Raw genomic sequence first — 24256 nt, 5'->3', positions numbered from 1 at the left:
CCGGATTCGAAGGCCCCGCTTGGGCCTGCAGTCTGCCAAATGGCGGCCCGCCCTCTTATCGGCCACGCATCAAGCGTCGCGAAATGGCGGCCACCCGCTCTCCTTATCGGCCACGCGATCAGCAAGATTTTCCGTTTCTCCCGCTCAACCACACGCGGAGAGAGCTCTCCGGCGGGAACCCGCCGCGAAGGCCTGTCCACACGCCATCCGCGCATGCGTCTTTTCCGCCTCCTCCCTCGCCCGTGCTCAGCGACTACCTGGAAGCGCCGCTTCCGGTTTTCGACGGCGCTTGTCGTTTTTCTAGCAAAATCGCGCTTTCTCACGTCAATCCATTGCCTCGATCATGGCATTGCAAACGAGGCCGGTCTTAATGGAACTTGCACCTTGTTTGATTGTCAAGATGTAATTAAAAGGGAACCGTCTCTTGTACACCACCAATGCACCACACAAAACAGCCTGCTACACCTTCCGACACAAAACTACCATCCCAGTACAGACGATCTATGGTAAACATACATCTAAGAGGGGACCTGAACTAATTCTATATTTAATAAACCACTAAGGGCCATTTCCGCAACACTACCCCCACCTTTCTCCCGAGGCTCTCCCGAGCCTCCACTAGGGGCAGCCCGCGGGAATGGCCCTGTCTAACGTACAGCACAAATCTCCCATTTACTCTAACCCACAACATTGCAAGCACTTAACTCCAAGAAGCAAAGTATCAGTAAGATTGGCATGTCCCTATCCTAGTGTGTCAGATCACTAATCTAACAAACACATCCACACTCTATGCACAATACTTAACATTCTAATTATGCATTTGCGCAGGAGGGCATTCAATGTTACTTTCAACACCAATATTCACATCGGAGCAAGACATTCAGAGTTTCAAAGCTTCTTGACGTGTTTGCTCCTTCACGCCTCCTCCCGGCAGTGTTGTGTCTTCACCCCAGAGGGGTTTCCTTACTTCGTGGCCTTATTGGCCTCTCACCAGGTGAGTTCAGTCGGCCCAGTGGCCTAATCTCACAAAGAGTCCTTCGGCCCACTGAGCCCACAAGACGGCATGAATCTTCGGCTGCAACAGCCCGCAAAAGCACTTTGGCCTCCATGGCCCACAAAAATGCTTCGGCCCACATGGCACACAAAAATGATCCGGCCACATGGCCTACAAAATGCTCCGGTCACATGGCCCACAACCGAGCAGCAGCAGGCAACAAGCCCTGCCTTGGACAGCAGGTGGCACAGTTCTATCGATGGTAAGCAAATGCAGTCTGGAGGCATTCTTGAGGGTGCAAGTGGGGGTGATGACCTCAGCCCAGGCAAAATGAAGAGTACCCTTAACCTTCCTTGCCTGACTTATCTTGGTACGACTTGTTTTAGTATGGTCTTTTTAAAAAGTCCTTTCACTTTTTAGCTGACAGGATGGTGTGCTTCTTAATCAATTGTTATCTGTGTGCTCATGACACACTGGTGGCTTCTCTGGCACTTGGAGAGGGCGACCGAACCTGGCCCTTGTTCACAACTTTCCCATCAACACGACTCGTACCAGGTGTCACACATGAATGGTGCGGAGGAGAGTTCATCGAACCTAACCTTTTACTTGAAGCTCTAACCAATGGCACAAACCCTGCCATTGCCACAATGATCCTAATGACCCATTTTTTCCAACCTCACACTGTTCCATTCTTTTAAACCTGGGCAAGGCCCTTATTTGTCTCTTTTTCTTCACTTGGTGGTGCCAGGCATAACTCATTGGCTGGGGAGTGTGACTACAACTAGGCCTCTTTGCCTGCTTCCAATAGGTGGTGGGGGACACCCAGCGACCTCGGGGTTCACCTGAGCGCGCCTCTGGCGCTCCTAAATAAGGGGTGGCTCTCTAGCCCCCACACTGTGCTCTCCAAGCACTCTAACCAGGTGGCTCCCTAGCCCCCGCACTGTGCTCTCTTAGCACTCTAAACCCTACTGTCTGGTGTCCCCTCCCGACTCACCAACTTCCAATACCATGTCACACTCCCAGCCAGTACCACCATACCTTGGCTGCACCTACCCCTAGCAGTCCGCCTGCACAATGGAACAGCAGCCAGAATCCACGTCAAATCCACTAAGTCCCCCTAACCTACACTCACTTGGTTAGGAGACTCCTACCAACAGGGTACATTGTTCGCACTCACTCTCCTCATTCACACAATCACGCCATTCATCCCAAACACCTTCGTCATTCATTCCACAGTGCCACACACCCAGTCCACAACACCATCCAACACCTTCCACTTTTTGCAGGGGTGTTTAACGCCCTGTCTGTCATGTCCCCACTATTTCTCTCACTTTTTTTTTTTTTTAAATAGTCACGCACATCCACTTGTGCCACTCTTGTCTCTTCTGTCAGTCTCTCAATTTGCAATCTCTCTCGATATTATTTTCAGTCAAGAAATCCTTTTTTTTTTTTTTCTTTCCAATCTGGCCTGCTTCTGTGGCTCATTGGAAAGGGAGTGAGGGAAGGAATCCCTCATTACCCCTTACATGGCCCCGCCACCTTTCCGCCACGGCTCATAAGGGTCACGTCTCAATTGGGGTCGTGGTCCACCCCCTCCTTTTCTCCAGGGTTCGCGGAAGTCAGGTAGACCCCACTTGGGGGAGCGGCCTCCCCCTCTTCTCTTTAATTCCCTGAAGACAGGTAAATCCCATTTAGCTAGCCGAACCCCTCGTGTCCTCAGAGAGGTCCGATGACCAAGGGACACCTGGCGGTGTCGTTGCTGGGCCCCTCTTGTTCGAAAATGGGTCCAGGGAGTATGTGACGCATGCCAACGCCGCCTGCTACGCATCTGCGCTCTACCTCGAAGTTCCTGTGAAGCTGAGGGAGAAATTACAATCCCCTTTCTAAAGCCTGCTCCTGGTGGAATTTCTATTTCCCCTTGCACCTCGAACCTATTTCCTACATCACCACTCATTCCATGCTCCGCACTCACACACGTTTCGGCCTTGACAGCACACCCCGGTGCTGTAAACTGGACTATGGGCTCACAGCATTCATCCACAGGCATTCCATCCACACATTCAGGTGTCACGCATACGTGCACCCCATCGGACAGAGTCTCTTGATTAACATCAAATCCAATTGCGAACTTAAGCTCATCGTCCGCACCATGTATGCAGATGCCCACGTACCTGCTTCGTTCCAAAGTCACATCGGTCCGGTCGCTCATCATTGGTTCGCCACACTCCTCTGGGCCTGTCAGCTTCACTTGCTGGACCTGCTCAAAATGTGTTTCATGAGTCAACAACCCCGTATACTCCCTCCATGTCTCCATCACCAGGGTTTGCTCCAATTGTTGTTTCATTCGACGAGTGATGCCAATCAAGTCCTGCACCACTAACATTCCTCCCTGTGATGACGTCACACATCCCACATTATTGTGCTGCCCTACTTCCTGGCTCCATTTTCTTTCCCAGTTGAGTCGTTCTTCCTCTCTGAGCCTTTTTAGTTGTTCGTTACCTTTCCGGAGTCTTTCCATCTCTGCGGACTCCACCCTTGCTTTCTCCTTTAATTGGTCAATTTCCGATTCATATTCCTCTTGTTTCTTATGCCACCGTCCCTCTTGTGCTTCATTCTCCAATCTCGTCGTTTCTCTCAATTGATTGATTTCCTTTTCCTGCTTCATTCGTTGTTCTTTCATTACCCTTTCATCCATGTCATTCTTTAACCTGGCTTTGGCTTCCATCTGTTCAATCTGCACAGTGTGGTTCCTTAACGTTTCCTTCTCCGTCCTCTCTTTTTCCTCACTTATCTCCTCTACTCTTTCGCATGCTTCCTCTCTCCTTTTGTCCATCCTCTTCCCGTATTCCTTGCTACTTTCCATTTGACGTGCCAGTTCATTTCCTCTGTACTCTGATTCCCGAAACTGGCTTGATTTCTCAGACAATTCTTCCTTCAGTTGTTCCAATTCCAAATCGTGTTCCTCTCTTTCCTTTTCCAAGTTCTCCCGATCCCGGGAGTTTCTGCTTTGTTCTTTCTCTATTCTCTTGTTCAGTTTGCTCTTCTCTTGTTCCATGTATTCCTCCCCTCTTTTTATCTTCTGTTCTAGGCTTTCTCTTGTCTGATCACCGGATCTTACCTTTTCCTTCAGTTGTTCCAACTCATGGGTACTCCCCTCTACTTTCCTCTTTTCTCCCTGTAGTACCTGGACTTTTTCCACCAATTGATTCCCTATGCCTTCCAATTCGAGAATCCGTGCTCGTTCCCATCTGGAATCTGTGTTGTCTCGCAATGCGCCGGCCAAGGCCATTTCCGTCCAGTGAATTCGTTCCTGTGCATCGACCAATTGTTGTGACTCCCTTTGCTCCTCATTTTCCTGAACCTCACTTGCCTGCTGTAGTGCCTCATGCAATTTCGTGTGTAACTCCCCAATATAATCCTCCTTACACTCCACCTGCTCCCAGGCATCCTCCAATCGTGCATGAAGCTCGTTAATGTACGCATTGTCGTCCTGCTTATTTTGCCATGACGCATGCTGTGACCACGTGGTTTGGATCGGTGGGTGGGAGCGTTTTCTTCGTGATGTGCGGCTCGTTGCACTCTTAATACCGATTCTCTCCCACCCCGTATTACGCTGCTGAGCCGCGCAGCCATTTTGCGACTCCATCTTCCTTTATAAATTACGAAGTTTGACACCCAATCCACTCAAAATAAAAATGAACCCAAATTTGGAATTTGCGAGCGAGGTTTTTTTTTGTTTTTTTTTCTTTACGCGCCTCTCACAATCGATGTTCGGGGTGCGAAATGCACCCCAGGTCCAAATCCCACTCCTGACACCAGTGTTGTAGGTGACGGGTCGCGCCTCCCGGCACGGCCGTCCCACGGGTGCAACGCCGGCTGGTTCGACACAGATCTCGGGTTACGCGCCTCTATCGCGATACCAAATTACACCTGTGCCTTGCCAGTTGGGGAGACACCCGTCGCTACAGGTTGGGTTTGTCAGAGACCGAGCGAAGTCTGCCGCAACCTGTAGCCAGCTTGGTTTTAATTACAAATCGAGCGGATTGCTCTTCAATGCGACACAGATGAATGCAGTGCGGCAACTTCCATACGAATCAACCAGATTTAATGGGGGAACATTAGGGTACACAAAACAAGCAAGGCGTTCACGATAACATTATAATTCAACTATGAGTAATAACCCGCTCTTATCTAGGGAGCTACAATTAAGGGTTTCGCGGGGTGACCCTAACGAGATAAACCTTAGGCCTGGACAACATTCATACAAGACAGGGGGTACTTGGTGGTGTTGATGGACGAGAGGTGAAGATGTGAAAAGGGCGAATGCAGCTCGTAACAAGCCGATGTCGCCGGATTTGAAGGCCCCGCTTGGGCCTGCAGTCTGCCAAATGGCGGCCCGCCCTCTTATCGGCCACGCATCAAGCGTCGCGAAATGGCGGCCACCCGCTCTCCTTATCGGCCACGCGATCAGCACGATTTTCCGTTTCTCCCGCTCAACCACGCGCGGAGAGAGCTCTCCGGCGGGAACCCGCCGCGAAGGCCTGTCCACACGCCATCCGCGCATGCGTCTTTTCCGCCTCCTCCCTCGCCCGTGCTCAGCGACTACCTGGAAGCGCCGCTTCCGGTTTTCGACGGCGCTTGTCGTTTTTCTAGCAAAATCGCGCTTTCTCACGTCAATCCATTGCCTCGATCATGGCATTGCAAACGAGGCCGGTCTTAATGGAACTTGCACCTTGTTTGATTGTCAAGATGTAATTAAAAGGGAACCGTCTCTTGTACACCACCAATGCACCACACAAAACAGCCTGCTACACCTTCCGACACAAAACTACCATCCCAGTACAGACGATCTATGGTAAACATACTGTTGCGAATATGGAATTTGGCCTCCATATCCGCTTGTAAATATTCCCCTATTTTCTCCAATACTCCCCAACTTTCCCCGATCCCCCATTCCCTAGTCCCATTGCATGTAAATAACAATCAGTAGAGCCGACTTGCCCCTTATTCCCCCATTAAATGTCGTGCCCAGGTCCACCGCACCACACGTAGACAACTTTCGGACATCTTCCTAGTTATTCTTATTCTATGTCAGTTAAGGCCTCGTCCCCATTAATTATGACTCTTCGTTGCACCAGAATGTGATTATATGGCATCAGTAGTGAGTTTAGGACCTTTCCCATACCTCCTTCCATCTTCTTCCCCAACAATTACAACAACAACAGAGGAGATGGCGGCGGAGCGGGGGAGGATGCGTCCTCACACCGGCTCGATTAGCGCCATAGACCATGCGCTCCACGGGGTTACCACGAAGGGGCTCCTTGTCAGCTCCTCGTCAAGGGCGGAGCCTGGTAAACCCCCCCGCACGCACCCAATGAGAAGCAACGTGCCGATTCCACGAGGCGGAGCTAACGAGCCGAGGGCGTGTCACTCCCCGCCGGATATACGCGGCCACGCGCCGGATGTGACGAGAGATGCGACCCAGCTTGGAGAAGGAAAGCCACCTGCGAGCGCTGAGTCAGATGCGCCCCCAGCTTGAGCAGACAAGACGCCATCCGAGCGCTGCGACCTCCCCGCATCTCTGGACCGGACCGAGTCGATTCTGACCTTTGAGCCCAGGAGGACCTGGAGCCATCGATCCTGCCTTTCCTAGCCATCAAACCCCCGTGTGAGTCAGCCGTTGTCCCGTGTGTCTGTCGTCTGTCCGGGGTTAATATAAGAGTGTGTCTAAGTGCCTGTCTTCCTGTAATATACCTCTAGCCCCTGTAATCTAACCTTTTCCGTACGAATATACTTGAGAATCGAAACATTGGTGTCGTATTGTGTTATTGTAATCCAGCCGGGTGTCTTCTTTTTCTTATTGAGCCAGCGTGGCGCGGCTTCGTCAACGTCGAGTATAGTCGGGTAATTTGTGCGGACACGACGGCCATTCCGCTCGGCCCACTTTAACATCAAAGTCGTGTCTGTAACAATTGGTGTCGAGGAGTGGAATTCGAACCCGGGACTAAATTTATTAGGCCCAAATTGGTAACAAGTAGAATCGATTCGGAGCGCGTTTCCCGCGCGAAATTATAACGGCGAAATTTGTATTTGTTTTACGAAACTCGAATTTTGCAAGTCGCGCTATGGCGGATCAACACGGCTGGGGTCCGGTAGGGGAGAGTGAAGCAGGGTCGGTCCAGGACCAAATTGAGGGACATGAGGAGAGCGAAACAGCGAGGGTAGCAGGCACGCAAAATGGCGCCGCGCAAGAGCGCGCGGTAGCCGAGCCCGCTGTATCAACGGGCTTTAACATGCAGCCGATTGACATACAGGCCCTCATTGCGCAGCTACAGGCAGCTGTACAGATGAGTATGGGGAGCCAAATTGAGCGATTGAGTGAGCAAATGGGGGTAATGAGGGACGAAGCGAGGGGTACCAGTGAGGGGTTAGACAATAATTTTGAGAAGTTAGACAAGAAATTTGAGGGGTTAGACAATAATTTTGAGAAGTTAGACAAGAAATTTGGGAAGTTAGACAATAATTTTGAGGGGTTAGACAACGGGATAAAAGAGGTGAAACATGGGTTAACGGGGGTAGAAAACAGAATGGCCGCTCAAGAGAATCAAATGGAAGGGATGCAAAAGGGGTTAGAGGGGGTAGAAAATAGAATGGCTGCCCAGGAGAATCAGATAGAGGGAGTGAAAAATGGGTTAGAGGGGTTAGAAAACACCATGGAAGGCAAATTGAGGGACATGAGGGACCAAGCGGAAAGGGAAGTTAACCAAATGGGGCAGCAGATAGAGGGGGTCAGAATGGGGGTAGAAACCAAACTGGATGCTCACAGGGAGGAAATGGAGCAGATGAGGGTGGCATCTGGGCAGGAGATGCAAGTGATGGGAGAGGAGATCAGAAGAGGAGTGAGTGAGGAGGTCGGAGGAGTGCGCGAGGAGGTGAGGCACTGTAAGGAGCACATGGAGAAGGAGGTGAGAAAGGGGACTGTAAAATTGCAAGGGGGCATAGAGGACCTGACGCAGGAGGTGGAGCAGCTGACGGTGGGACAGACGGAGTTAGTGGAGCAGGTTCAAAGGAACACTGCGGTATTAGGAGGTTTAAAGGCGACACAAAAAGAAATTAAAAACGACTTGATAGCGACACAGAGGCAATGTCAGATGGTACGTGAGGGACTGACAACGAGGTTGGACGAGGTGGTAGAGGTAATGGAGACGAAGGACCGGCAGGTGAGGACGCACATGGAAACGGTCAAGGTAGCCTTGGAGGACGAGCTTGAGGAGACGTACCGGGGAATAAAAGAGGTGAAGCACAAATTAGAAGAAGTGGAAGAAGGGATGAGTGAAATTAAGAAGCGACGGAGAGGGGATAAGAAAGAGATAAAAGAGGAGATAAAAGAATTGGTCCAAAGTCTGTGTTTGGATCGTGATGATGTGCTCATTAACCGGATGAGGGATTCGCAGGTGATGGAGGAGAAGCGAAGAGGAAGAGGACCCGGTGTAAGTGGTGACCAATATGGTCGTGCGTATGATGCGCCAGGTGATTTAAGAGGCTTGGGGGTCGAGATAGACCCGGGTGTTCGTGAGAGGCCACTGGTGAAGTGTGCGACAGGTCTGGTGTGCGAAAGAGGAGGTGTGCGAGAAAGTCTGACTCTGGGGTGTGTGAGGAAAAAGTGCGTGCCAAGGAGTGAGGGTGCTGGCGAGAGTGAGTCGGTCGTAGCGCGTGTGCGAGGGAGCACATGGAAGCGTGGTGTGGTGAGTGTTACAGAGGGTGTGACGGGAGAGTGTGCGCGAGAAAGGTGTGTGACGGACAGGTGCATGAGGAAAGAGTGCGCTGTCAGAAGTAAGGAAGAGTGTCCACCTGTGGTGAGTGTTACAGAGGGTGTAACGGGAGAGTGTGCGCGAGAAAGGTGTGTAACGGACAGGTGCATGAGGAAAGAGTGCGCTGTCAAGAGTAAGGGTGAGTGTGCTGTCAGGAATGGAGGTGAAAGTAGTGAGAGTGCCATGGAGCGTGAGTTAGTTGTGACAGGTGAGCGAGGATGTACACCTGGGATGGAAGGATGCACACCTGGAATGGTAGAGCGTGAGTGGGAATGCACGCTGGAATTGGTGGTGAGGCACGTGGTTGGGTGTGCGAATGAGGGCACACCTGTGATTGTCACAGAGGAGGTGACCGAGGAGGGGGCGCGAAGCGGTGTATTGGTGAGGTGTGCGAGCAACGAATGTGTGCCAAAGTGTTCGGTGGTCAGGTGTGTGACCAAGGCTGTGAGTGGAATGGGTGTACCTGGGTGTGTAAGGAAAGGTACGAGGAGCATGGGCACGGCTGGATGTGTGAGCAAGGAACGGGCTGCGGGGTGTAAGAATCCAGGTGAAACATCGACGTTAGACGGGGTAGAGTTTAGAACGACTTATAGCCGAATCAGGCCCTCGGTGCGTGCCGGGCTTCGCGTGCCGCGAGAACCAGCGGGGATCCGAACCACGGCGGTTTCGAAAGAACCGCCGTGCGCGATCCACGCTGGGCCTCGCGTGGAACGGCCGCGTCCGGGCTCCACTAGGCGGAGCGGGCAGCTCGATAGGAAGGGTCGTCATGGCGACCACTTTCTATTGAGACGTGCCGGCAGGTCGAGATCGGGACATTGGATGGCTCCACGCCGAAGTGGTGCGTGGGATCTCGGCCCGGGTAAGCCCCCGTCCCTGCCCCGAATGCGGGACGTATCCAGCCGCTGGCACAAAACGACCCGCATTCATTGCTCGGCTGTACGAAGCCGGGCTGTAGATGTGAATTGGCGCACCGAGAGGATGTAATAAGTAGACGGGTAATGGTGATAGTGATAGTAGTGATTTGATACAAAATTTAGAAAAGTGAATAGAATTGGCAGTAAATAGAAAATTTTTGAATTGTTGGATTTGATGTGCAAAATTGGTAGTGAGAGACCCCCGATGTGGTGGGATGGCAAATCCACCATCCTTCCCATGGGGGGGCAAAGGAGCAATAGTTTATGGGGTGTATGGCAGTGAAAACTAGCCCGGGTGGGTTAGGTTATATTGATAGGGCCCTAGAAGATGACATTAGGTGACGTTAAGATTAGTTAGTGACTGATACCTGTAGTGGGGACGCAGGTAGATTAGTATGGATGCTAATGAGGTGGGAGCGCAATAGTTTAAAGGGACGACTGGGAAGCGCAAGTTTCAGAAGGGAGTAGTTAGCTGAGATGATGCTGTGTGTGTGAGAATTGAACAGGTGTGATTGCACAGGTGTGCAACTGGACAGGTGTGTGGAGCAGTGTATGAGTAGTGAGTGTTGTGGATCAGCGCGAATGCGCTTGGGGAGAGAAGGGTGCAGGTGGCACCAGGTGTGAGAGCACAGGTGTGCAGGTACAGGTGTGTGGAGAGAGTTGGAGTGAGTGGTACGGAGTGGTGTGCATGGTGCGAAGGTGTGGATGGGGGAAGAGTGGACCCCTTTCACGAGTACCCGGGGCGGGTAGTGTAAGTGTTAGGTAGAGGGTGCAGGTAAATTGTGGTTGGATATTGGCATTTGTGGTGCGGTTGCAGAATGGTGTTGTGAATGGGTGCATTAGTGTTGTGGAAATGGCTGGGCGTGTAGCCTGTTAGTGTGTGTAGTTGGTTGGGCACTCCACCACTGTGAGGATGTCGGCCAGGTGAGGCCGCAGGTGGGCTCTGGGAGCCGGTAGTTGTGAGTGGGTGCCTGAGGATCCCGGGTGTGGATCGGGCAGCCCCGTGCCAGAGAGGGCACCGAGTGGGGAGAGTGCCAGAGGGCCTTCCCCAGGTAGTTAGGTTAGGGTGAGGAGCAGGTAAGCTCGGAGGCAACCGCAGTGGTGGAGGTGTGCAGGTGGGTAGACCCACTGGGAGAGGTACACGCCACAGCCCAGAAATTGTACGAGGGCACCGGGAGATGAATCGGGGGAGTGAGACCCCCAAATTGAAGAGCACCACAGTTTGGCCAATGGGAATTGGTTTTTAGAACCCATAGTGTAAGAGGGCCAATGGTTTGGCCGGAGGAAGACCCCGGGTAGTGTAAAGTTGTTAAAGTCATTTAGGAAATAGTTAGGATTGAGGAACCTGTCGCACCATACGCAGCCACTTACCTGTGATGATGATGACTCCACACCTGTGTTTTCTTTGTTTTGTGCAGGAAATGAGAATTGCTGTGAGGATTTGTGAGACGCATCACGACGTGGATGAGACATTGGGGTGATTCCATCTCTCCCTCCCTAGGAGGGACTGATGTTGAATTGGTAATGGCAAATTTTGATGTTGAGTTGAAAATGGCAAATTTTGATGAGAGTTGAAAATGGCAAATTTGATTGGTTAGGAGGGAGAGAAGACGAATTTGGTATATGGGAGGAACGGGGAAGACAGTAGGGATGTTTGTTGATTGGTAAAGTAGATGTTTATGGGTAGTGTTGTGTTTTGTGGATGCAGTAAGGGGTAAGGGAGGGGCCATGTAGGTTACCTGGTGGGGGGGGGCGTACGATAGGAACGTACCTGTCTCACCTGGTTCCCATGTGCCCCCAGTGTGCATCACCTTACATTGCGTGCACTTTTGCGCCCTTACCACCTTACTCACTTGTTTCTTCTTTTGTCTCCCACCTCCGAGGATCTGGCTTTGGGGTAGAGAGAGAGGAGAGAGAGGTGCTGGCTGCGCAGTTGTGGGCCTGCACTTTCGCTGTTTGCTGCCGGGATCGATACACCATATGGACCGCAATGTTTGTGGCCACCCACAATGGACCGCAGTTCGTTTGCGGCCAAGCACCACCCGGGGATGGACCTATGGATCAACGTGGCACCTATGCCATACAGGTGAACCACTAATAGTTAACACCACCAAGTGCACCACAAGAAGAGCAAGAGACACCTGCAGGGTTAGGGGTTGTCGAATTTATTTTTATACCAATGAACAATGGTGACTGCACCGGATGGTGCTGACTGTGTGGTGGGGTGGTGCTTTTGATGCTGGGACGGGGTGCTCTGCACGTTATTAAAGGCCGTCGGCCACAGAGCACTCGTGGGTTGGTGTATCGATGTTGGCAAGCGCGCTCTCTCTATGCATAACATCTGCATGTGTTCCTCCAAAGACAGGTCCTGGATCGTAGTGTAGATATCAGCGTAATCTTGTAAATAATGCTCCCTACCGGCTGTATGTTTAGTTTGAGAATTCTTTCCGGATTCGGTTATCCTGTGGGTGTGTTTCTGTGAGGAGAAGGGTGCAACGTCGCAGGGGGACATATTTACTCATTTGTGAATATCTGTAAAACTGTCGCACTCAGGGTAGAGTTAATAGTAGAGGGAACTACATTGCGTGCCACACTAAAGTAGGTAAAAATTTATCGGGTCGGGACGCCCCGAGGGTAGAGAAGGGTGCAATGTTGCGAATATGGAATTTGGCCTCCATATCCGCTTGTAAATATTCCCCTATTTTCTCCAATACTCCCCAACTTTCCCCGATCCCCCATTCCCTAGTCCCATTGCATGTAAATAACAATCAGTAGAGCCGACCTTCCCCTTATTCCCCCATTAAATGTCGTGCCCAGGTCCACCGCACCACACGTAGACAACTTTCGGACATCTTCCTAGTTATTCTTATTCTATGTCAGTTAAGGCCTCGTCCCCATTAATTATGACTCTTCGTTGCACCAGAATGTGATTATATGGCATCAGTAGTGAGTTTAGGACCTTTCCCATACCTCCTTCCATCTTCTTCCCCAACAATTACAACAACAACAGAGGAGATGGCGGCGGAGCGGGGGAGGATGCGTCCTCACACCGGCTCGATTAGCGCCATAGACCATGCGCTCCACGGGGTTACCACGAAGGGGCTCCTTGTCAGCTCCTCGTCAAGGGCGGAGCCTGGTAAACCCCCCCGCACGCACCCAATGAGAAGCAACGTGCCGATTCCACGAGGCGGAGCTAACGAGCCGAGGGCGTGTCACTCCCCGCCGGATATACGCGGCCACGCGCCGGATGTGACGAGAGATGCGACCCAGCTTGGAGAAGGAAAGCCACCTGCGAGCGCTGAGTCAGATGCGCCCCCAGCTTGAGCAGACAAGACGCCATCCGAGCGCTGCGACCTCCCCGCATCTCTGGACCGGACCGAGTCGATTCTGACCTTTGAGCCCAGGAGGACCTGGAGCCATCGATCCTGCCTTTCCTAGCCATCAAACCCCCGTGTGAGTCAGCCGTTGTCCCGTGTGTCTGTCGTCTGTCCGGGGTTAATATAAGAGTGTGTCTAAGTGCCTGTCTTCCTGTAATATACCTCTAGCCCCTGTAATCTAACCTTTTCCGTACGAATATACTTGAGAATCGAAACATTGGTGTCGTATTGTGTTATTGTAATCCAGCCGGGTGTCTTCTTTTTCTTATTGAGCCAGCGTGGCGCGGCTTCGTCAACGTCGAGTATAGTCGGGTAATTTGTGCGGACACGACGGCCATTCCGCTCGGCCCACTTTAACATCAAAGTCGTGTCTGTAACAATACATCTAAGAGGGGACCTGAACTAATTCTATATTTAATAAACCACTAAGGGCCATTTCCGCAACAATATATCGACACGTTGCCGTCGGTGTCATGTTGGGCGGTGTATGATACACCATGACGCGATTTTTAAAAATATATCTCTGCATTTTCCCGCGTGTGTGGAATGTTCTCAATTATTGCTGACACCGAGTCTAAAACCATCGATAAAAATGAAATCACATGGTGAGTTAGATTGGAGATAAAGGCGCGAGAGAGACTCAATGGCCTTGAAGTTACAGGCGTTTGAGAATTCATTTATTTCTATAAAGGGCAACTTTCATCGGATTTTCTTCCCGTTTTTTTTCAAACGAGTCTTAAACGATGTTAGCGACTGTGAAAAATGAAATGATATATCGAATTTGATTTGAAATAAAACTGGGAGAGAGAGCAAGACACCACGGGCCTACAAAACAGGCCTCAAAGCTATGCGAGTTAATAAAATGGTGGATATTTGTTTATAATTATATGAAGCCTCTCCCAGAATGGGTGGAGCTATGGGTGGAGCTACTCTGCAAACCGAGTAAGCCACACCCCGGACAGACACCCAACAGACAGATAGACAGACAGACAGACAGACAGAATCATCTACGGCTATTATAATATAGACTAGCAGAAGTACCTGGCTTCGCTCGGGAGGTTTCATGGGAATTTGGGTTATGAGTGGGTTCCCAACAGCCACTCGGATTTTTTATTCCAGGTTTACTCCTGTAGGCATTTGGCACATTAATAACGAGGTGCACCCGCCTTGACACGATACCGTCATTGAGTATTGTGACCTTTTTTTAGAACTAAGAACTTGCCAGACTCGCAGTCCAGCCACACTCTAATAGCACCACCACTTATGGTCCGCAACTGCTTATTAGTCATAGCTTATTTCGCAATTAGACCTATATATCTACAGGACATTTTGGATAATTTAGCCCCACTTATGACGGGCAATTTCACTTCAGCACTTCAGTATAGACGATGCTGTGAGTCTTTGGAGTTGGAGTGTAAACAAAAAGATTGCAGGGACTTCCAACTTTGGAACAGCCTACATATAGCTGACCATGATAAAAGCAAGACTCTTCCAGATGCAATCCTGCCACTGTTAATGTTTGCCCTTGTGATTTGTTGATAGACATGGTGAAACTGACCCTGACAAGAAATTGAAGTCTCTTGAGCTGAAAGGGTAGGTCAGATGGTATGAGAGGAATGCGAGGAATGAAGACGTCCTCACCTTTGCCACTACCAGTGAGAATCGTGGCCTCAATAACATGGGGCATTAATTTCTTGACCATAAGTCTTGTGCCATTGCACAGTCGAGGCTGATCCAAATTGCGTAGCAGCATTATTGGTGTTCCTACTTTAAATTCAAGCCGATGAGGAGGCAGGCCAGGTGGTTCTAGCGAATTACGAAATTCAGTGGGGTAATTTACAACTTCAGATTGATCAACAACAGTGTCAACAGATTTGTATGTACGTGAGTCTCCAGGTATTGCTTGCAAGAGTTGCTCGTTTACTGCATTGACTGTGGTGTTTTTTGGTACCAGAATTGCCCTCTCGCACAACCATTTGTGATTTTGATAATGGTGCTGTAAGTTTGGGAACACCTTTCCTATCAAATCGTTGACTGAAATGACCACAGTGCTGCTCGCAGCTGGATTTATGGTACCATCAGCAAGTACAGTTACTCGCCCTTCTCCAAGCTGTAGCAGATTCTGAGCAAACTGAGCAGAAAGCTGATCACCAAAAAGACGTGCTCTCGTGTTTGTTGACAGGGTCATGGTCTTGACATGGTGCCACAAGAATGATGACTTCAGGCAAGCACGGATTTCATCAGCTCTGGTTCCCCTGGGAATTACAGGTGATGTCTGCCGAAAGTCACCTGACAGTAGAACAGTGACTCCTCCCATTGGGGCCTTGCAATTACACAAATCTTGCAATGTTCTGTGAAGTGCCTCAAATGCTCTTTTATGGGCCATTATGCATTCATCCCAAACAATTAAGTGACATCTCTTTAGAACTTGACCAGCTCCAGAAGTTTTGGTAATCCGGCAAACAGTGGCATCATTGATGGCTAGGTCTACCGGAAGCTTGAATGCAGAATGGGCAGTATGACCTCCTGGACGTAAGGTGGCAGCAATGCCTGAAGAAGCAACAGCAACAGCTATTCGCTTCTGTTGGCGAACATTGACCTGAGGGACCGATTAAAGTTGGACTGTACTCTATACAACCCCCAAACCTTGAGTAGCTTTCACCCTTGTTTATAATTAGAGCGAATTTCAATGATCAAATTGAAGAAAACAAAGTTCCACCGATTGCTTTAGAAACAGCTGCGATTTCAAAGTAAAACGTGAAGGCCCGTACTGTACCATACGATACGTGACGGCTCTTTCTGACTAGCTGGCAGAGTACGTGTTGACGTCATACATTCCAGGCGTGCATCAAATACAAAGTGTCCGTTAACTTTCCGAAATTTGGCCGCTTTATGGGTGGCATCGTAGTAGGGAAAACTGTCGCTTTTCGTTTGATATAATGGGAAGAGGTGGGGAAAACGCTCGTTTTTTATGGAAGACGTTCACTTTACTTATAAAACAGGAATACATCGGAGATTTTCGAAGGTAGGAATAAATCGGAATAAAAAAAATAGGAATAAATCGGCGAAATAGGAATAATAATAATAATAATAATGAAGAAACGTGGCGAAAACGTTCGCTATTAAAATGAATGTTGAAGTAACGCCACGGCTTATATAGGATTATTAGGAGGGGCGGAGACCTTAAGGAGGCGGAGGCTATTTAAATTGTCCAATAGAAAAAGGGTAAAAAAAATTGACCCTTCTATAAAGGTCAAATATTTTGTGGTGCCGCCTTTTTGGGTTTGTTTTTTTTAGTTCGAGCAGAAGTTCGAGCAGAAATAGGAATAAATCGGAGAAATAGGAATAATAATATTAATAATGAAGAACGTGGCGAAAACATTCGCCATAAAAATGAATGTGGAAGTAACGCCACGGCTTATATAGGATTATTAGGAGGGGCGGAGACCTTAGGGAGGCGGAGACTATTTAAATTGTCCAATAGAATTCTAGAAAGGTAAAATATTTTGTGGTCCCGCCTTTTTGGGGGTTTTTTTTTAGTTCGCGCTCGGGGGGTGCGATTTCAGTAATTTTAAAGACTGCCATTGGATTCCCCATATAAAACTACCCCTAGTTGTGCACCATGAAGACCTCGAAGTAGGCGCATGTGGATTTGTATACCTAACGACACCACAAACAGACATTGCCTTTTATTATATAATATACTTCACAAACTCTAAGCTCATGATCCCAAAATGGTGAAACACCAGTCCTGGGATGGCTCATACTTTTACAGTGACATGTCCAACAGCATGGTGCAGCGATAACACACATACATTTGAGCTGTCTAGCCTGGTTTCGATTCGAAAACCAAGTATAAACTGTTGGACTGGTGCTTCACAGGCAGGGTGTTCCATCACATAGACAAAGTGCCATACATCAGTTAGACATCAAGCTTGATGTCCCACCAGCTAGTATTATTTGGTGGATGTTAAAAATCACACGATGTCTTTCACTAAGAGTAAGCAAGTTCTCGTCGAGACCCTCAACAAATTACATTGCGATTAATTGCTGCCCAAATCACTTTCAATCAAACCTCAGGCCTCGCCAGCAATTTCGTGATAGGCTTAGGCCATAAAAATTCCTCGGCTGGCACCACAATAGGTGGGGATCATTGTTGCCATGAAAGTAGTAATAGTACCTTTAAACAGTGATTTAAGACTTATGAAATAACTTGTACATAGATCACGTGGAAGACAAATACACGAGTATCTACTGTGTGCATTTGTGTACACATATCAGTGTACTTTTATAATCGGTCAGTTCCAACATAAATCTTCTGTTTTGACCCCTGTGACCCTTGGGGACATGGATCGAACATCAAATTCAAAAAATCGTTACATATTTCATGCGTTCCCCTATGTTGATTCCATATGGAAAGTTTCATTTAAAATGTTTGAAAATATGCCTAATTTCATTTTTTGGTATTTGACCTTGTGACCCCTGCCCCAGGGTTCCAGGGGTGGAGGCAAAAATGATACCGCTCTCGCTCACGCGTTCTTGCCATGTAGTGATCATAACTACCAAGTTTGGTGAATTTCTGCACAACCGTTTAGGAGGAGATGGCGAGATGGACGGACGGAGCCAATTACAATATCGCCATGTTTTTTGGGGGTGGGGACGATTTGGGGTCAGATAGAAACGAGTATTACTAGATGTTGTCATGGCTAGTGTTAGTCTGTTTCAGCGGACATTTCAAACAATATGTTGCATCAAATTAAGCGTGACAAAAGTATACTAACCACCATGGAAAGCAAAGTAAAGTTATTGCTCTCACAAAGGGCTAATGCTTGAAACGTGACTTTTACCTTTTAATTTTGGTGAAGGATTGCGATTAATGGGCTAAGTTGTCAGGTTGTGTTCTCAGAGTTTTGTTCAAAGGGCTCTTTTCAGGATCGTCACTGAGCCCCATACAACCTCCAACTGCAGTTTGTTTGTGGTAATGTTCCCAGGGATGGCTTGTAGGACCTTGTAAGGTTCTTCTTTATCATTCCCATTGCTCCAATCATCACGAGTACAATTTGAGATCCCCTCAGCTTCCAATATATTTTCACATCATTTTTGAGATCATGATATTTGGTCATTTTCTAGATTTCCACATTATTAAGACCAAAATCGCTGTGTACTGACATCTCAATCAGCAATGCCTTCTTTTCTTTTTTGTACCTCAGTACTATGTCCAGTCGCAATGCTTTGTTTTCTATGCTTACGTTTGATGGGATCATCAGGTCGTACGTGAGCATTATGTCTTTGTTTTTAATGGTTGCTTTGGTTCATGTTTCCATGAGTTTTGTGGAACTGGGATATTGAAATTTCTGCAGATGCACCAGTGGATTACGCGACATACCTTGTTGTGCCTTTGGGTGCACAGCTGTTCTGACATGAGTTTTTTACATCCCGATAGGAGGTGACTCATGCTTTCTGTTTCTACCTTGCAGAACCTACACTTGTCCCATTGACTCAGTCCCGCCATCTTTTTAAATCCATTGGTGTAGTGTCCTTGGTCTTGGGGATTGATAAATGATTCATTCGCCGTCCCAGTTGAGCTGACCTCTTCTTAGCCATTCCAATGATCCTTCTTTGCCTATCCCTAATCTGTCCAACTCTTTTTTCTATTTCCCTGCTCTTTTGTCTTTCTCTCAGTTGTCACTATATATCTGCTGGTATTTCATCTGTATTTTTCTTTTGTGGTTTTTTTGCAATCGATGGAGCTGTATTACTTGCTGTTTCAGTTTGGTGCGTGACATTTCTAATCACACCTGTTTTGGAAGTTTTTTGCAAGGTGAGTGAGAGATACCTTTTTTGATTTTTTTGTGTTCATGCTTGTATACAAATTGGATTCTGTAGTCTTTAACTTTTCACGTCCTCTGCTAATGCTACAGTCGTCCCTCTGTACATGGTGTGTGTTGTTGGTTGTTTTCTCCATATGCAGGTTTCAGAAGGTGGAACTGAGCCCTCCCAAGTCTCAAAGTATTCACCTCCGTGTGTGTGAATGTGCACATATGTGTGTGGTGTGTATGTGTACATGCATGCACAGTGTGTGTGTGTGTGTGTGTGTGTGTGTGTGTGTGTGTGTGTGTGCATGCGTGCGTGCGTGCACATGCACACTTCTCCATGAGCGTTGGATCACCGTTTAAAAGCTACTTTGAGTGATAATTATTTGGCTTATTTTTGTGTAGATATATAACACGGTCTTTCTCCAAAGATTACTCCGCAGTCAATAAAATTTCTTCTCACATACACTTGTAAACCCTATTCTGGAGTCTTCGCCATAGTGTTTGTCAAATTGTTTGCTCTCACAATACACAGCACATAAGGATGCAGAAGGTCAAACATGGCTGAAAGAAAAAGTTTGAAACTTCAGTCCAAAGAACAAATCAATTTGGAAGGAATTATTGTTGTGAGACATTGACGCCCCCTTGTGTCTTGATCGTTGGAAGCTTGACTGTCCCGAGAAACAACGGGAACATTGATAAGTCATTATAAAAACGTAGACGTACAACGTAAATGTTTCCAAGTGTATCACCCACGCAGTTGCACCAGAAGCAGCGATTTTCAAATGAATGTGCACCTTCCATTGTGCTCCATCCATTGTGTACCTTCCGTTGTGCACCATCCATTCTACACCTTCCGTTGTGCACCATCCATTCTACACCTTCCATTATGCACCATCCTTTGTGCACCATCCATTGTGCACCTTCCATTGTGCACCTTCCATTCGACACCTTCCATTGTGCACCATCCATTGTGCACCATCCATTGTGCACCTTCCATTCTACACCTTCCATTGTGCACCTTCCATTGTGCACCATCCATTCTGCACCATCCATTGTGCACCTTCCATTGTGCACCATCAATTGAGCACCATCCATTGTGCACAATCCATTCTGCACCATCCATTGTGCACCTTCCATTGTGCACCATCAATTGTGCACCATCCATTGTGCACAATCCATTCTGCACCATCCATTGTGCACCTTCCATTGTGCACCATCAATTGTGCACCTTCCATTGTACACCTTCCATTGTGCACCGTCCATTGTGCACCGTCTATTTTACGCCTTCCGTTGTGCACCTTCCATTGTGCACCTTCCATTGTGCACCTTCCATTGTGCACCATGCATTGTACACCTTCCATTGTGTGCCTTCCGTTGTGCACCTTTCATTGTGCACCATCCATTGTGAAACTTATATTGTGCACCTTCCGTTGTGCACCTTCTGTTGTGCACCTTCCATTGTGCACCTTCCATTGTGTACCTTGCATTGTGCACCATCCATTGTGCACCTTCCATTGTGCACCTTCCATTGTGCACCTTCCGTTGTGCACCTTCCATTGTGCACCTTCCATTGTGTACCTTCCGTTGTGCACCTTGCATTGCGCACCATCCATTGTACACCTTCCATTGTGCACCATCCATTGTACACCTTCCATTGTGAAACTTATATTGTGCATCTTCCGCTGTGCACATTCCGCTGTGCACATCCCGTTGTGCACCATCCATTGTACACCTTCCATTGTGAAACTTAAATTGTGCACCTTCTGCTGTGCACATCCCGTTGTGCACCATCCATTGTGTACCTTCCGTTGTACCATCAAATGTGTCGTCGAACATTTAGGTGCTTGGATTTACAAAAAAAAGTTTTTATCTGGTTCACAATGCAGGGTACCGGTACCTGATGTGTCTCGTCCAATACTACCACTTTCTTTTGGTCGATGCCATTTGGTAGCACGAATGAACGTGTACAATAATTCACACGTCGACGAGTTAGTTTGGCACAGAAATCGAAGCGTAGACGTGTTAAGGTCGTGGAAATCCATTCGATCCCAGCTGGAGAGAAACATCACAAGGTAACATGGCAATAATCATTAGCCACACGTGGAGCACTTTTGTATATAAAATGAAACTCGTGCTCCACTCGTTTGTTATTTCATGCTACGTTTCCATTTTGTTTTTCAAGAGGTGCTCAAAGCCGATGGGTTCAGCGTGTACTCGTACACCGACAAAACGTGCCGTGCATGCCGCCGTGCCATGTGGCGGACGTATTGTGTGTACAAGTACGTCCTGGTTAGATCTCAATTGGACCTGCACACTGCGCTCCGTATCAAAATGTAATGAGGTCATTATGTTTGACCCAACACACAAGATGCTGATATGAGAAAGTACAAAAGAGTTCATTTCAACAACTGCGACAAGACAAAAGCAAGAAGCATTCTTATAACATCGGAGTTGCTACTGGTGAAAAATAGGATGCAAATAGCAATTTGATAACGCTCATTGTAATGCAACATGCGCTCGGCAAACATTGCGATAACATACAACTTACCCAGCATGCATTGCGGCACGATGCAGAATAGCCAGCATGCATTGCGAATAAAGAAATTACCCAGTATGCACTGCGAATAAAGAAATTACCCAACATGCATTGCGAATAAAGAAATTACCCAGTATGCACTGTCACGAAGATATCAAAATTACCCAGCAAGCATTGTAATGCGATGCAAAATGCCCAGCGTACAACGCAATAAAATACAAATTACCCCGCACGCATTGTAAAGGATGAAAGTTACTCAGAACACAAAGCAATACGATACAGGTTCACCAGCACAGGTTGCAATATCTTGCAAGTTACCCGGCAAGCATTGCGATGAGGTGGAAATTACCCAGCACGCATTGCGATATGAAAATGACCCAGCTAGAAAGTAAATGAGGTGCAAATTACCCAGCATGCATTGCGATGCGATAAAAACCACTCGGCATGCATTGTGATATGAAAATGACCCAGCCAGCAAGTAAATGAGGTGCAAATTAACCAGCATGCATTGCGATGCGATAAAAACCACTCGGCATGCAGTGTGATATGAAAATGACCCAGCCAGCAAGTAAATGAGGTGCAAATTACCCAGCATGCATTGCGATGGGATAAAAAAAAACTCGGCATGCAGTGCGATATGAAAATGACCCAGCCAGCAAGTAAATGAGGTGCAAATTAACCAGCATGCATTGCGATGCGATAAAAACCACTCGGCATGCAGTGTGATATGAAAATGGCCCAGCCAGCAAGCAAATGAGGTGCAAATTAACCAGCATGCATTGCGATGCGATAAAAACCACTCGGCATGCAGTGTGATATGAAAATGGCCCAGCCAGCAAGCAAATGAGGTGCAAATTAACCAGCATGCATTGCGATGCGATAAAAAACACTCAGCATGCAGTGTGATATGAAAATGACCCAGCCAGCAAGTAAATGAGGTGCAAATTAACCAGCATGCATTGCGGTGGGATAAAAAACACTCGGCATGCAGTGCGATATGAAAATGACCCAGCCAGCAAGTAAATGAGGTGCAAATTAACCAGCATGCATTGCGATGCGATAAAAAACACTCGGCATGCAGTGCGATATGAAAATGACCCAGCCAGCAAGTAAATGAGGTGCAAATTAACCAGCATGCATTGCGATGCGATAAAAACCACTCGGCATGCAGTGTGATATGAAAATGGCCCAGCCAGCAAGCAAATGAGGTGCAAATTAACCAGCATGCATTGCGATGCGATAAAAAAAAACTCGGCATGCAGTGTGATATGAAAATGACCCAACCAGCAAGTAAATGAGGTGCAAATTAACCAGCATGCATTGCGATGCGATAAAAACCACTCGGCATGCAGTGTGATATGAAAATGACCCAGCCAGCAAGTAAATGAGGTGCAAATTAACCAGCATGCATTGCGATGCGATAAAAACCACTCGGCATGCAGTGTGATATGAAAATGACCCAGCTAGCAAGTAAATGAGGTGCAAATTAACCAGCATGCATTGCGATGCGATAAAAACCACTCGGCATGCAGTGTGATATGAAAATGACCCAGCCAGCAAGTAAATGAGGTGCAAATTAACCAGCATGCATTGCGATGCGATAAAAACCACTCGGCATGCAGTGTGATATGAAAATGACCCAGCTAGCAAGTAAATGAGGTGCAAATTAACCAGCATGCATTGCGATGCGATAAAAACCACTCGGCATGCAGTGTGATATGAAAATGACCCAGCCAGCAAGTAAATGAGGTGCAAATTAACCAGCATGCATTGCGATGCGATAAAAACCACTCTGCATGCAGTGTGATATGAAAATGACCCAGCTAGCAAGTAAATGAGGTGCAAATTAACCAGCATGCATTGCGATGCGATAAAAACCACTCTGCATGCAGTGCGATATGAAAATGACCCAGCCAGCAAGTAAATGAGGTGCAAATTAACCAGCATGCATTGCGATGCGATAAAAACCACTCGGCATGCAGTGTGATATGAAAATGGCCCAACCAGCAAGCAAATGAGGTGCAAATTAACCAGCATGCATTGCGATGCGATAAAAAAAAACTCGGCATGCAGTGCGATATGAAAATGACCCAGCCAGCAAGTAAATGAGGTGCAAATTAACCAGCATGCATTGCGATGCGATAAAAACCACTCGGCATGCAGTGTGATATGAAAATGACCCAGCTAGCAAGTAAATGAGGTGCAAATTAACCAGCATGCATTGCGATGCAATAAAAACCACTCTGCATGCAGTGTGATATGAAAATGACCCAGCCAGAAAGTAAATGAGGTGCAAATTAACCAGCATGCATTGCGATGGGATAAAAACCACTCTGCATGCAGTGTGATATGAAAGTTACCCAGCTAGCAAGTAAATGAGGTGCAAATTACCCAGCACGCATTGCGATGGGATAAAAACCACTCAGCATGCAGTGTGATATGAAAATTACCCAGCCAGCAAGTAAATGAGGTGCAAATTAACCAGCATGCATTGCGATGCGATAAAAAAAACACTCGGCATGCAGTGCGATATGAAAATGACCCAGCCAGCAAGTAAATGAGGTGCAAATTAACCAGCATGCATTGCGATGCGATAAAAAAACACTCGGCATGCAGTGCGATATGAAAATGACCCAGCCAGCAAGTAAATGAGGTGCAAATTAACCAGCATGCATTGCGATGCGATAAAAAAACACTCGGCATGCAGTGCGATATGAAAATGACCCAGCCAGCAAGTAAATGAGGTGCAAATTAACCAGCATGCATTGCGATGCGATAAAAAAACACTCGGCATGCAGTGCGATATGA

The sequence above is a fragment of the Myxine glutinosa genome, chromosome 13 (genome assembly GCF_964187855.1).
Source record: "Myxine glutinosa chromosome 13, kmMyxGlut1.1, whole genome shotgun sequence".
In the NCBI taxonomy this organism is placed as follows: Eukaryota; Metazoa; Chordata; class Myxini; order Myxiniformes; family Myxinidae; genus Myxine; species Myxine glutinosa.
This window is presented reverse-complemented; position numbering follows the sequence as displayed.